This window comes from Nannospalax galili, unplaced genomic scaffold (genome assembly GCF_000622305.1).
Source record: "Nannospalax galili isolate Female #2095 unplaced genomic scaffold, S.galili_v1.0 scaffold829, whole genome shotgun sequence".
Classification (NCBI taxonomy): domain Eukaryota; kingdom Metazoa; phylum Chordata; class Mammalia; order Rodentia; family Spalacidae; genus Nannospalax; species Nannospalax galili.
In genome coordinates this window covers 2,792,067-2,801,228 of record NW_008360329.1, presented here as the reverse complement: position 1 = coordinate 2,801,228, position 9,162 = coordinate 2,792,067, and positions in this window count along the sequence as shown.

Below are 9,162 nucleotides of genomic sequence, written 5' to 3'. Positions count from 1 at the left end.
AAAACTCCCATGAATACCTGCTGTGACCTATAGTTGAGTAATGAAAATGATAAATGATTAGGAAGTGGAGATCTGTTCTGTCAGGGATGATTACAGAACTCTGTGAAACGCCTTCCACTTTAATACGTTTAATTTCGTGATAAGATTTGCTTTCTTTGAGGATTGTGTATTCATTAGTGATGTGGAAGGAATGAATAGCATTTTACCTATGGGCTCTCTATTTCTTAACAGCTGTAGCAGCTGGAAAGTTCCTGTACAGAGTGATTGCCTGGGGCAGAAGATCTGTCATCACCTGTGATCAGACACTGCCCCCTCGTGGTCCAAAGGGACCTCATTTTCCTTCAGGAAGAGAAGTGATGGGAAACCACGTTTCTCCCTCTCTGCCTTAGAACTTCTTTCAGTACTGCTCTTGCTCTTCCCGCCTCTCTATTTTATACTACTGTACGTGCCACCTGCCCACTCATAATTTTTCGAGGCTTTACATGTTCTGTCAGTGGCTAAAGAAACGCAGTGACTTCTTACTGTGCGTCAGGTATTCTGCCACCACCTCAAATGGGAACTTTCAGAACACATTTGTCAGGGTTGCGTTCTCCCTTTATTTCCTAACAGGCTCTGTCTATCATTGTTTAGAGAGTCCCTTATTTGTTGTCAATTTCCCCTCACAAGTTAGGTGTCCAGATAGTGAGGTCTGTGAAGACAGGGATCACTTCCGTTTGGTTACTGATGTGTATTCAGTATCTATCCAACTATTTGGCACTTAGTCCATCAATAAGGCTTGTGGAATCAGTAGGTAAAAGTTATTCATGTCAGTTTTAATGTGGTACTTGTGGATAGTAGCATACACGGAATGTCACAGAGCAGAGAACTGTCCGTCCTAGGAAGTGCAGGGGACAGAGCTGTGCTCTCTGCAGGTTCCTGAAGGAGGCCACCGGTATCCAAGGAGCAGGAGGGGGTGGGCAAGCTAGTGGAGGATGCAGAAGGCTCTTAAGCCACGAAAACAGCATGGGCAGAGGCCGGATTGTGGAGATTTGTGACTGCCCTCCACTGGAGGGAGATGCTCAAGATGGTTGTGGTGGGAGGTGTGGCTGGGGAAGAGGACAGAGATCATGAAAGTTCTGAATACCCTGTTTTACTATCCCATGGGTCAGTGGCAGCCATTGTTAGACAAGGAAGTAGTCATGTTTGCTTTTTAGAATTTTTTTTTTCAGATCACCATCTGCTAGCCTCAAAACTGAGGATCAGGCTCTATGAATTTATGCACAGGATGTGGTATGCAGGAAATACTACACACATGTTGAACGCAAATATGAGTCAGTAAGAACAAGAGTGGATATTCATGGGCATGGCTGGCACCAACGGAAAGCAAGTGAAGAGGATGGTGCATGTTTGTGTGGCAAGAGCAGAGAGAGAGCATGTGTTTCTCAGGTCTTATGAGAACTGGAGCATGCTTGATGGATGCTTACGGAGTGATGACTGGCTGCAGAGTTGCAGATTCTACAGGCTCTGCAAAGCTTTCCTTGGCATTCTCATACAAGGTTCTGTGTCAGCTGCACCAATCAAGGTGTCGCTGTGTGGCATGTCCTGTGATGCCTCATTACATGTGTGTACCCAAAGATCCCCGTCGTGGATTTGCTTAGATTCAACCTACATTTCATAAAGTTTCAGCTATGAAATGAGAGAAGGAAATCCTCTGAAATCTCAATTATATTTCTCTATTTTATTTCATTTATTCTTTTTATTTGAAATGGGGGTCTCATGTAGAACCATGTGGCTTAAAACTTGCTTGATAACCTAGGCTGACCACTTTGAACTGGTTCTCCTGCCTCCATCTCCCTCAGTGGTGAAATTACAGGTATGTACCACCATTCCTGGAACAATTGCATTTTAGAAAAAGTTTTATCTTTTAAAACTTTTGGTGTTTTAAACTTTTTAAAAATTTATGGTGTTATTTAAATAAATAAGGGAATGAAAAAAGAATTTTTAAGCCAGTCCTGATGCTGCAAGCTGTAATTCCAGCTACTTGGGAAGCTGAGGCAGGATGATCACAAATTCAAGGCCTTACTGGAATACAGAGTGAGTTCAAGGACAGTCCAGGCAATGTAATGAGACTCTATTAAAAAATTTAAAACAAAAGACTGAGTATGTAGATTTGTGGTAGAGTACGTGTAACGTGTGAAGCTCTAGGTTCAAACCTCAATTTTATTTCCCAGATGCTTTTCTTAAAAAAAAAAATGACTGTAGCCAGGAGTAGTGGCACACGCCTTTAATCCCAGCACTTGGGAGGCAGAGGCAGGCGGATCTCTGTGAGTTCAAGGCCAGCCTGGTCTATATAGAGAGTTCCAGGACAGCTGGGGGTACAGAGAGACCCTGTCTCAAAAAGACCCCCCCCAAATGACTGTCATTGGTTTATAGCATAAAAATGACAGTTATTATTCTATCTGCCCCCATCATGCAGACATACTCAGTGGCTGAACGTCAATTGCTAATCCTTTGAGATTGCTTTTGAGTCTTTTATTTTATTTTTTTTATAGCCCTGACTTTAAAAACATTGCCATTGGCCTGGTTGTGGCTACAGCTGTGAAAGGAGGGGAACCACACCGCTGTTAAGAAGGTTTGGAGCTGGAGAGATGGCCCAGTGGTAGTCAGTGCTTACTGCTTTTACAGAGGCCCCTTTGGTTCCTACCAGCACCCACAGCATCGAGCAACTCACAACCACCTATAACTCTAGCTCCAAGGGCTCATGGGGGACCAGTATTGGCTTGATGGTGTGTAGCTGGAAGTTTGACCTTACATTTCTAGTTAAAGAGAATAGTGTGTGGCTGGCGGTGGAGAGAGTCCTTTTTTTCACAGAAGCTTTTTTTTACTTATCTAAAATAGTCTTTTGTATGATATAAAGTCTAATTTTTAGCTCAAACAATGCAAAAGCTAGCAGATACTGTCAATCTGTAGAGGAAGGAAAGAAGGTGGGGACTAATCATTAACTGTCTACAGGTGCCAACCATTGCACTAAATAATTTTCTTATTTGAATACATTAATTCGTTCTGTTCACCTGTTCATCTGCTCCATATGGCAAGTGTATATGTACTAAACACTTGTTAAGTAACAGGAATTCAACAAAAGTTAGAGATTGTGTCTCAGAGGAGATTATGGTTAAATGAGAAAACATAGCTCATCAAACAGAAATCATAATAGTGTAATGCATATTAATAATTAATAATAACTGAATATTTATTATGCATGAGGTGCTGCTCTAAGCCCTTTTCCATCAGCTCATCCAGCCTTCTCAGCAGCCTTTACAGACACTATATGAATCATTTCACAGTAATGCTGTAACAAGCCATTCCAAACCACAGAGGTTTGTCACATCAGATATTTATTTCCTGGGATATTTTTTCCAGGCTGCTGGTCAGCCAAGTTTAGCTCCAGGCTTTTGGGGAGTTCAAATCTGTTCCACGTGCCTCTATGCCTGTATGTTCTCTTTGTTCCAGAAGCTTCCTTAGGCTATGCTCTCACTGTAGATGATGGGTGTTAGCTGTCAAGCCTCTACAGATTTACAGCTTTTACTCACAGCGGATCCACTTTTACCACCTTGGTCAGAGTCTCATACATGGCTAAACCCAACATCAGTGAGGCGGAGAACTATATTGTGCCTCTTCCAGTGGGTGATACTGCAAAGGGAAGGATTCATGGAACACGGGAAGAATTGAGAATGTCCCAGCCAATCACAGGAGTCAGCTATTACATTATCTTCCACTTACAAGTGAGGAGATATGAAGACCGGCAACTTGCCCAGAGTCAGAACAAGATTGGCACAGCTAGAACCTGAGCCCCAACAGCTGCCCCCTCCCCCCACTTGACTGCTAAACTGTTTTTGTATAGGGTACTTTGGGAGTAAATAAGAGAGTTAGCTCACCAGACTAGTGGGGTGTAAAGAGTTAAAGAGGGTTCTATAGGGAAGGTCATGTTTGGGGTTATCTGGAGTACTGTTGGGTCAGACTTAGAGTTTCTGCTGGGTGTGAAAACAAAGAGGCCATTAGCATTGGTGAGAACAGTTCCACTCAAGGAGGTGAGAACAGAAGGCAGATGGTGGTAGATTAAGGGGTGAGTGGGAGGTGAGGAAAAGAGACAGCTTCTAGAAGCTTGGCTAGGATGAGCAGGAAAAATACGGCAACAGGATTGAAATAGGATGGAGGGTAACCTTTTAGTTTTTCTTAAAAAACATGAGTATTTTATAATCTTTTCCATCTATTAATGCTGTGGTTTAGCTTGTTTTCTTAGGCCTTGACGTGAGCCTTTAGGTTATTAATTTACAGTCTCCTTGATTCTTCTACAAATTTAAAAAAGTTACTTGGCTTTTCAAGATAGGGTTTCTCTGTAGCCCAAGCTGGCCTGAAACTCACTGTATAGACCAGGCTGGCCTCAAGAACTCACAGAGCTCTATACTTCTGCCTCCTGAGTGCTGGGATTGAAGATATTCACCATCTTGCCCAGCTCCTGATTTTTTTTGATGTAGGTTCTCATAGTGATGTTTCTTCTTAGAACTGTCTTTGCTGTATTTAAGAGATTCTGGTAGCTTTTTGTTTTTACTTGAGTCTGTAAAAATTTAAATTTCATCCCTGATTTGTGCTATTTCTTTTGCTATCGACCTCTAGTTTTTTTGTAATATTTATTTTTTATTTTTATTTTAAGTGTATGAGTGTATTGGCTGCATGTGTGTAAGTGTACATGTATCATGCAATGCCCACAGAGATCAGAAGAGGGCATCAGATCCCTTGGAACTGGAGGCACAGATGTTAGCCACCATGTGCGTCCTGAGATTTGAACCTGGGTCCTCTGCAAGACCAGTCAGTGCTCTTAACTGCTGAGCCATTTCTCTAGTCCTGACTTCTTGTTTTATTCCATTATGATCAGATAAAGTAGGAGAAAAAATTTAAATTCTAATCAAATTTACATTTATGAAGACTTAGCTTCTGGCCTAGAATGTGATGATCTATTTTGGAGAAAGTTCCATGGGCTGCTAAGAGAATGTGCATTGTGCTGTTGTGAGACAGACTATTCTGTGAGTATTTTTGTTCGTGTTTTGAGATAGGTGTTATATAGCTCAGGCTGGCCTCAAACATGCTGTGTAGCCAAAGGTGATTTGGACTTCCCCTACCTCTACTTTCTACATGCTGAGATTGCAGGTATGTGCCACCACACCAGGCTCCTAGGTGTCTATTAAGGCCGTTTGATCTGTGTTGCAGCTTAACTGTGGAGTTCCTTTGTTGGCCTTTTTTTTTTTTTTTGGTCTGGATCATTTACCTGTTTGTGACAGTGGGGTATAGAAGTCACCCACTATTACTGTATCTGGATCTAGCTGTGTTTTCTCTTTCTCTTTTTTTTTTTTTTGAGACAGGTTATAGTCATGTAGACCAGGCTGGCCTTGAACTCTGCCTGGGATTAAAGTCGTGTGCCACCATGCCAGGTCTGTTTGTCTCTTTATGTCTGGCCAGTAGTGTTTGTTTATGAAACTTGGTACGTCCTGACATTTGATGTAAATACTTGCTATCATTATATCATTTTTGGTGTAGTATTCTCTTTATTGTAGTGTAGTGACTTTCTATAGCTCTTCTGATTAATTTTGGTGGAAAGCCTAGTTTTCCACACATGAGAATGACCATTACTGCTTGCTTTCTGCTTCCTTGAACTTGCTGTATGGTTTTCCACCCTTTCACTTTCAGTCTGTGTGCCTTTGCCAGTGAGCTGTGTCTCACCTGCACATCTGTGTTTATTTATTTGACAATGAACTAATATTTTGTTGCACATCAGAAACTTTGGTTGGGGATAGAACACTAATACTTTCTTATTTTTAAAATTTTATATACATATCCTATAACTGCAGCTTATATTTCTTCTATTTAAACACTGTTTAAAAAATATAGTTCCATTTCCCAAGTATTAGTTACTTTTCTGTTTCTTGTAGAAGAGTTTATTTGGGATTGTGGCTTTAGAGGGATAAGAGTCCATCATGGCTGGGAGGCAAGGCAGCAGACAGGCAGGAGCTGAGAGCTGAGAGCTCATATCTTCAAAGGCGAACATGAAACACAGAGAGCAACTGGAAGTGGGACAAGGCTATAAACTCTCAGAGCTGCCCCCAGTGACATTCTTCCTCTAGCAAGGCTGAACCTCCTAAAGGTTCCATGACCTTCCTCAAACAGCTCAACCAACTGATCAGCTGTTGAAATATTTGAGCCTATGGGGAACATTTCTCATTCAAACCAGCATACTAAGTATTTAATTTTTGTTGCTAAACTCTTGTAACAATCACTACCTAGATCACTTCAATCCAATCGATATACACCCATGTTTGTTATATCACTTGTCAGGGCATCAGCATGCACAGCAACAGCTGAATGAAGAAAAATGTGCTATATAGACACAATGGAGTAGTATTCAGCTATTAATAAGAAAAAAATCTATGTTATTTGTAGGAAAATGGATGGAACTGGAGATCATCATGTTAAGTAAAACAAGCCAGGCCCAGAGAGACAAATGTCTCATGTTTTCTCTCATATGCAGAGTATAGAATTAAAGAAAAATAAGACTTGAAAATGGAGAATTATTTGGGAAGAGGAGGTAATAACAGGATGGGGAAGTTAGCCAGGAGAGTAGATAAAATCAGAGTACCTGACAGGCAGGAGAATGTCCTAGTGAAACCCATTTTCACCATGAACGTGTGCTAATTAAGGAAATGAAATGAACAACAAGCAAAACCCCAAGTGCTTAGAGCTTAGTACTTAGTGCTTAGTGGAGATGTCCCTTGGACTTAGATTTCACCTCCATCATATCCTTCACGCCCTTGTCTCTTGGTACAGAATGATGTCACAAGATAGTGAGGGAAGGGTGCAAAGAGGGAAGAGTTGAATAGAAGGAGGGAGGGGGATAATTGTAAAGGGTCTTGCCTTGACTACATGTGGTCTAGCTTTGGATCTGCAACATAGTTTTCAGAACTGTTTTGATACATGCAAGTAATAGGGAATGAAGTAAATTTTATCACAAACAAGTTTGTAAAGACTTTCTTGGAGTACTTGTTGACTTAAATGAGCTCTTCAACAGTATTCTAGGCTGATGGCTTAATGAACTATGTTGTCAACCACTGGAGCTGCTATGTTAGGAAACTGTCAGAGGTGGTTGACACAATTGTGCACTGGAACTCTGTATGAGAGTTCATATGAAGTTTCCTTTTCCACCCTTTTCTGTTCTCTTCCCCTTTAAAAGAATGTAGGTGACTGTAGCTACCAGTAACGCAAACTAATGAAGTTCACGCTGCCTTTTGGCCTCTGAGCTCACTAGTTCACTTAGTGGGCTCAGAGCTCCCTCTTTATGTCGTGTTTGATTAGTTTCTTTGACATTTAGGGTTTGAGGAAATAGAAGACATGTATGTAAACCTCTTGAAGGCTGTTGACAGATTCAGAGATACAATTTTTTTTTTTTTTTTTTTTTTGGTTTTTTGACACAGGGTCTCCCTGTTGCTCCAGCTGGCCTGGAACTCACTAGGTAGACCAGGCTGGCTTTGAACTCACATAGATCTGCCCCTCTAACCCTTTTTTTTTTTTTTTTTTTTTTTTGGTCTTTTTGAGACAGGGTCTCCTGGTAGCCCCAGCTATCCTGGAATCCACTATATAGACCAGCCTGGCCTTGAACTCACAGAGATCCGCCTGCCTCTGCCTCACGAGTGCTGGGATTAAAGGCATACGCCACCGCCCGGCAAGAAACAATTTCTAAATCTTTCAATGTGAGCTTTCAGATGGGGGATGGTGTCGCTGCCTAGGAGGCCTGCAAGATGCTGAAAAGAGTCCATAACATTTATTGGCCAAAAACTGTTAAAATAAAATCCAGGAGTCTACAACAGAGAGCTCAGTTCTCAGTTATGCCTCACGTCTCTTTCAGATAAGGCTGTGTGTACTCTGTGTCACTTTTATTCCTGGTCACAGTGAAGAGGGAAAGAGGACACAGCGAACCACTGTTTCTGCTTGAACCTTCTACCTGAAAGTGCTGCGTGCTATTTATGCTCACATTTTTAAAAAATCTTTTGGTCCTTTTGAGACAGGGTCTCCCTGAAGCCCCAGCTGGCCTGGAACTCACTATGTAGTCCAGGCTGACATGGATTTCGGAGATCCACCTGCCTCTGCCTCCCAAGTGGTGGGATTAAAGGTGTGCGCCACCACTAGCAGCTCTGCTCTCATTTTATTAGTGAAAACAAGTCCCAAGTCATAACTATGTCTGGCTTCAGGGGAAGTACGATCTCAAAAGGAAAGAAGCCAGACATATTTAACCAACTGCACTAATGACAGCCCAGTGGAAAAGTATCAGCTGTCATTAGTGCTGGTTGCTGAATAAGTCTGTGATCTGTACTACAGGAAGCACACGCTCCCCCTCCACCCCGTGCTGTCTGCTTTTCTTCATCCTGCTCAGCCTCAGAGGCTTGGTGCCCACAGGACTTCCTCGTCTTCTGCATTTCAGCTGTATTTGGCCAAAATGAGGTCTCGATTACACAGACAGGCAAAGGAGGAAAAGATGCTCAGGCATTTCTTTCTCTGGGCCCTCTCTTTCTCTCAAGCTATCTCTGGTAGAAGATGAATTTCCTCTAGTGGATCTGAGCTCCTAGGTCTTCAGGCCAGGCTGGGAATGGTTCCTCATTGCTTATATTTCCAGGTGCTTCAATATCTTGCATTTTTTTTTTCTTAATTTGCTTAACTACTTTTAATAGAAGTGCCATTAAATTTCTTTATTTCTTTGTAGGGTGCCATCTGTCTTCTGCTGAGATCTATGCTAATGCAGGAGTCAGTAAAAACTTAATGATCCTTGACTAACAAAACTTGATGGGCAGCAAATGGGCTGAATGCCTTAGATTCCAAGAGCCGAATATTCCTCATTGCTCCTGTAAGGCATAGCCACAAGAAGAAAAGGATCAGGAAGATTTCCTTAAGAGGACAGAGCGGGTTGGTTAGGGAGAGGACTCGGTGGATAAAGTGCTTGCCACACAAACATGAGGACTGGAGCTCAGATCCCCAGAATCCACATAAAACCAGATGCAGCAGTGTGCATCTGTAATCCCAGTGTTCCATGGCAAGATTGGAGGAGACAGAAGAGTCCCTGGAAGCCATGGGACCAGCTAGCTC